The sequence below is a fragment of the Lissotriton vulgaris genome, chromosome 11 (genome assembly GCF_964263255.1).
Source record: "Lissotriton vulgaris chromosome 11, aLisVul1.2, whole genome shotgun sequence".
Classification (NCBI taxonomy): domain Eukaryota; kingdom Metazoa; phylum Chordata; class Amphibia; order Caudata; family Salamandridae; genus Lissotriton; species Lissotriton vulgaris.
In genome coordinates, this window is record NC_141699.1 from 115828512 (window position 1) to 115835171 (window position 6660).

Sequence of the window (6660 nt, forward strand, 5' to 3'; positions counted from 1 at the left end):
TTTAATCAAGTTTATTTGGCCTGTCTTGACTAAACTACACTCAAGAATTAATAAAGCTGCATCTGGAATGAGGAGGTAAGAAATACATTCTTCAGAGTGGTCCAAAATGTGATGTCCTCTGTAACTGTCTGTAAATTGGTCCATTCAGTTGGCAGCCTGCTTCTGCTACAAGATTACAACTATTCAAGCAAGCCTTCTGCTGGGGACTCCTGCAGAGGAGAGCCAACTGGAGACAGTCTGCTCCAGTGAACTCTCACCCACTTTCTCCTCACTGGTAAATTTTCAACTCATTACTTTGCAAGAATCCTTGACGGCTTTACGTGCCCTTAAATCAGGATCTCCTGCTGACCCCTGCCCACCTTATCTACTAGGGATGGGTGTTTCTGTGATCAATCCAATGAGCACTACGATGCTGAACACGTCATTATCTTCGGGAGTTGTCCCTTTGGCGTGTAAGCAGGCTAAAATCTACCCACAATTAAAAAAGCCTGCAGTAGACCCGAGGGAGCAATCCAACTACAGGCCAATTCTTCTACTGCTAGCGTTTTCTAAGGTACTCGAACAGGCTGTTAACCAACAGCTTTCTCAGTATCTTGAGACCAATGAGCTTCTTCATCCCAGCCAATCTGGCTTTTGGCCAAATTTCAGTACTAAGACTACATTGGTTGAAGTCACTGAACATATTAGAGGTACCTTGGATGCAGGGAGGGAAGGCTGTTTTGATTATGTTAGATCTCTCAGCGGCCTTCGATACGGTCCCTCACTCTATGCTTTTAGCTCGCCTTCAAGCCATTGGTATAGGTGGGGTGGCTCTAGATTAGATAGCTTTTATTGATGACAAAATAAAATATTGCACAGGTATTTATTAAGTTGTTGAGCCAGGTACTTTGTATGTAATCAATATACATTTCCCGACTATTTCTACCTCATTACTCCTATCCTTATTCCTGCACAGTAAGCCTGGCGAGGGGGGAACGCAACAGGTCGAGAGGACTCATAAATGTTTCCTCGATATTTGTTCCAATTGCCACATATTTGTTTCCATTTCCTTGGGCAGCTTTGAGATTGATAAACAGCTTTTTTCGGTTATCATGCACCACTTCATGTCCCTTATCCAAGCATCCACCGTCGGGGTCTCCGGAGCCCCCCCATGCCCTAGCTATATTCCATTTGGCTATTACCATTCCCAACAACGGCCACGCTTTTTTTCTTTACTCTTCAAGTCTGTGGGTTCTTAAACATTCAAGAGGCACCTTTTGGCCCCTGGTTCCAAGTTCATTCCTAGCACCTTTGTCATACATCGGAGAACTTCTGCCCAATATCTCTGTATGTGTATACATTCCTAAATGATATGGAAAAACATACTCTCCTGATTACACTGTCTCCTACATTTGGGATCCTCCCTATACCTCACCTCACCAGTGAGGGACCTGAGAGGTATGCTCTGTGTAAAACCTTGAGCTGTATTAATTTAAGTCGTGAATAGATCACCACCTCTTTGGGGAGGCCAGCCCCTCCAGATAATCATCATCCTCCAGGTCCCCCATATCATTTTCCCAGTGGCTGCGGAGTTGTAGGAGGGCATTGGGTGCAATATTGACAAGTTTATGATAGGTCAGGGAGATTGCTTTCTTTTGCATGAAACCATGGAGAATTCTGTCCTCCAAGGGGGTGGGGGGGTGTCCGGCACAGCTCACCCCTGGCGACTGCTGCCTGCAGGGCTTGTCTAATCTATATATATATATGAACCTTGCTGTGTCTGCACGTTCATAGTCTTGTTGTGTAGAGGTAAAAATTACTATTCTAACTCCAGGGGGCGCAACAGTAAGGTAAGTGTTGGATAGTGTAGGGGTACTATGCGCTGTAATGGTATGCGTTGTAATGACATGCGATGTAATGCCTGCATTGTATTGACATGCATTGTAGTGTCATGCGTTGTAGTGACATGCAATATAATGACTGTGTTATAGTGACATGCGTTGTAAAGGATGTTGCGATGTAATGACTGCGTTGTAAATGTAGTGTGATGTGATGACTGCGTTGTATAGGTTGTTTCCCGTGTGCTATATGTACTGCAAGAATGGTGGGCCCTGGGAGCTACAATTGCGATGGCTTGGTGTAGAGAACTCTATGGAAGCTCCCTCCTGGAAGGATCCATCTATCCATTCTGTAGCCAGGGTCGTCCTGTGGCTTAAATTTGCAGTGATTAATAACTGTGAGTTGTGCCGCCCAATAGTAGTTCTTATTGTCAGGGAGTCCTATGCCTCCGTCATACCATCTCCTCACTAACTTCTGGGTGGCCACTCGAGGTGGCTTCCCCACCACAACAGCTCTCTCTGCTCGCTGTCAATAGCTTTGAAGTAGGTGGTAACTGGAAATGGTAGGTTATGCAACACATACAAGAAGATTGGAGAGACATCATCTTAAATAATTCTGCACGACGCAAGAGTGACAGCGGAAGAGTTTTCCAGTGTCGTACCTCAGACCTTGCGGCGGGGGCAGGAGGTTTTGAGCATAGAATCGCTCGGGATCAGTAGTCATATATATACCAAAGTAAGATAGGTTTCTTCTTGAAGGATAGTGTGCAGGAAGTTTGGGTTCCCCCATACTCGTCGGGAGCATTCAAGCTGATAGCAGGGCCACAGGGTCAGCCTTGGGCCCCACTTTATTTCATGCATACCTGACTCCTCTAACACAGTTGACAGAGGCCCCTATGGCTGATGTGATTGCTCACATTGACGACACGCAGTTGTTGTTCACCTGTGAGAGGGGAGAGGACATTGGGGGACGGTCAATTAAAACCTGCTTTTCCTCTGTCTTTCACTGGCTGTTGTTACTTTGATTAAAACGCAATGCAGGAAAAACATATCTTATTCTTAGGCCCTAATCCTCCAGACTGGCCGATGCTGTGGCACAAGAATGCCCCATGCCCTGGACCTCAGGGGGGAGTAGTAAAAAACCTGGGCACCAAAATGTGATTGTGCTTTATCTTGCTAGTCACAGATCATGTCAGTGGTTGGTACTTGCTTTGGGCTCTTGTGGACTCTGAAATTATTTTTTTTACACTATCTCTCCCTGTCCACAAGAAAGGTAATGATCTAGTCACTGATAACATCAAGACTGGACTATGAAAAAGCCATATAATTAGGACTTCTGGACTATCTGGTTAACAAGCTACAAGTGATCCAGAACATGGCAGCCTGTATTCTACTTAACCTGCCTACCAAGAACACATGTGTCTTTGCACCTGCGTGCTCTACACTGGCTGCTGATAAAGAAGATAATTCTCTTCAAAACACCAGTCCATAAAGCACAGGACCATTCTGGGGCAGGCTATCTTAGGGCTAGATTTAGCTTCAATGTCCCCTGCAGGTCAGGCGCACGAGAATGGGTGGAAGGACTCTTTCCTATCTTGGATCAGTGGCCTGGAATAAACTCCCGTTGGTGTCATGTTCAGTTGCATCCTCTAATCTGTTTAAGAAAAGACTGAACACATGCTTCTGTCATCAAGTATAGCTGATGTGGTTGCATTTTGCTGCCACCTAAAAGCGTAGCGCCGGGACACTACGAGGAGTACCCGCGTGCTTTAGAAGTCTCATTTTATTCATTCATAGGTTAACATGGGGAAATGGTTGACATTACTTCGGACTTCAATAGTGGATTGCAATAGAGCAGCCTCGTGATGTTTCACTCAATAGATTCACAGTGCCAACCCCTTTCTATTGGTAAAGGGGACTTTGGCATAACTCGTCTAGAAATGCCACTTATAGAATATGGGCAATTTTCTGCTCTAAGAGTCTGGGGGACCTTCGTGTCCAGCTCCAGTGGACACCAGGGGTCGGGAGACCACATCTATGCATTCCCCAATTGACAGTCATAAACTATGGGCACGCCACAGGAACCGAAGATCTCTGTCAGGGCCCGTCTCGCAGGATTCAAATGATGAACAAAGGGGTCCACCTTCCGATGTTACCAACACCCTGAATGTATTCACAGGGGGTTTGAACCATCAGGCGAGGGATAATAATAGAGAAAAAAGACCGGAGAAGGGAAAGGGTCAGCATGGACAAGGGATCTGAAATGACAGAGCACAAACCATTATATACATTACACATGAATCAAGACTACTCTCAATAATTCTCACTAGAACTGGAATACCTTATAAGGCTGTACTTATTCCTCCAACCTGTACAAGATAGATTTAGTCCTGTTTTCCTGTAACCAAGAACACACTGGTTAACATGCCATAACCTACTTGATTCCTCATTATCTCAACACCTCTACAAATACACACCATGTAATGAGGAATAGGACTTGTAATGACCCTTATGAAATCTGTAAGTTACTTCACTTAGAATAGTACATAGTTCCTTCCCCGGAGTTCTTAGCACTCTTGATTCAAGTTTAGAGAAGCTCTCTGGTATCACTCAGATCAGAATGTTTCTTGTTTTCATTTCAGGGCGCCCTGAATAACTCCACAACTTAGAATGTTCACTTAGGTTACCCACTCTTAATATTTCAATTGAGAAAACAAAACAAAGATAAATCGGCAACGTGTGGTTGTGACCACCACTACGTTCCGCTTATCACAAACTATGATCACACCACCAACCGGCAACCGGTAGATGCGACCACCACTCAGCTCCGGTAAAGATTCTTCAGCGTAGCACACGGTAACGTGTAGAGCCCTACAACGCTCCGCTGCTCTTGCTTCCTCAAAATTACCTTCGATGTAAGTATCAACAAACGGCAACAATCAGCAACCTGCCGCCTTGTTCCGCGGGACTCGCAGCACTGCCCCAAAAGTAAACACGCATCAACCGATGCTTTTCTCTCGGTAGTTTCAGAGTACATAAATAACACAAAAGTTCTCAACCGCGAGCAACGGCTCCCAGCGGATCTTTCTTACCCAACAATACTTCTCAGTTGAGCGGGTGTATCGGAAGCCGGGAGAACTTCCCCGTGTTCAGCAGCGCGACACTGACGACAGCCAGCACTTCTCCAGTAACAACAAACGAAGGACTCAAAATTACGTGCAACACCCTCCCTTGCTCTTCCAACCTTATACTTCCTGCAGCAAAGGCTCATGGAAGTTGTAGTCCATTAAAGTTTAGGTAGGCGCGGCAAGGCAAAACCTGACAGTATGCCCACCCCCCTAGCGCCTTCTAGGCCCAGGTTTAGCGGGGAACCGCCGATGAAAGGACCGGACAGCAGCGGGAGCATGCACATTGCAGGAAGGCTCCCAAGAGTCATCCTCAGCCGTGTACCCCTTCCAAGCCACCAGATACCACAGCGCACCCCTGCTACGCTTGGAGTCTTTAATGCAGCGGACCACATATTCCAAACCCCCAGCATACAACACCGAGGAGGCTTTCTCTGTCTAGCTGAAAGAGCAGGCTTCAACAAGCTAACATGAAATACAGGATGGATACAGAGCGAAGCTGGAAGCCTCAGCTTATAGGCCACAGGGTTGATTTGTTTCAGAACAACATACGGACCGATGTATCTGGGGTGAAACACTGAACGAAACTTAAAGCGAATGTTTTTCATGGACAGCCATACCCTGTCCCCCACTTGGTACAATGGATTGTCGCCCCGATGTTTATCCGCCCACTTCTTGTATGTCGCCTTTGCCTGGTTCAACTGTTTAGACACCTTTCTTTGCACCGAATGTAGATGGCGAACCTGACTCAGTACAGAGGGCTGGCTGCTTACACCACCAGGGATGTTGATGGGCAAGACCCGGGCGTCATAACCGTAATTAGCAAAAAAGGGGGACACCCCTATAGAGCTGTGCCAAGCATTATTATAAGCCAACTCCGCAAGCCATAACATGGATACCCAAGAGTCATGGGCCTCTCCTGCATAACAACGCAGGTATTTTTTCAGAGTTTGATTAAGCCGTTCCGTTTGACCATCCGTTTGAGGATGGAAACTGGTTGATAATGAAGCTGTGATATGCAATGCCAAACACCATGATCTCCAAAAACTGGCAATGAACTGAGGGCCCCTGTCTGAAACGATGACTTCTGGTATCCCATGGTATCGGAATACGTTGGACAAAAGCAACTGAGCCGTTTGACCTGCTGTGGGAAGGTTTCTGCACGGGATAAAGTGTCCCATTTTGGTAAGACTATCCACCACAACAAGCACAGCCGTGTGTCCTTGATCTGATGGCAATCCGGTGATGAAGTCCAAGCTGATACTTTGCCATGGCTTCCTGGGTGTAGGCATGGGCATAGGTTTACCCTTATTCTGGCATTGTAGGGTCTTAGCTCGGGCACACACCTCACACTTTCCTACCCACAAAGACACATCTCTAGACAAGGTGTTCCACCAAAATTGTCTCTGCACAAGACATACCGTTTTCTTGATACCTTGATGACCAGACAATGGGGAAGAATGACACCATTCAAACGCCTTTTTCCTACATTCCACAGACGGCAGATACAGTTTATTTTGAACAAAAGGTAGACCCTGTTTAAGTGAACGATCTGTGTCACCGGCACACCAACTCCTCCATCCTGCTTCGGTCTTTTGGCTTTTGATCGAATCAAGGAACGTAGTCGCGTTAAGCGCACAAATTACCTTACTCGGTTCTACAATGGCGTTCAATGGGATGTCTATGTTCTCCATCACAGTGTCCCCTAATCTTGACAG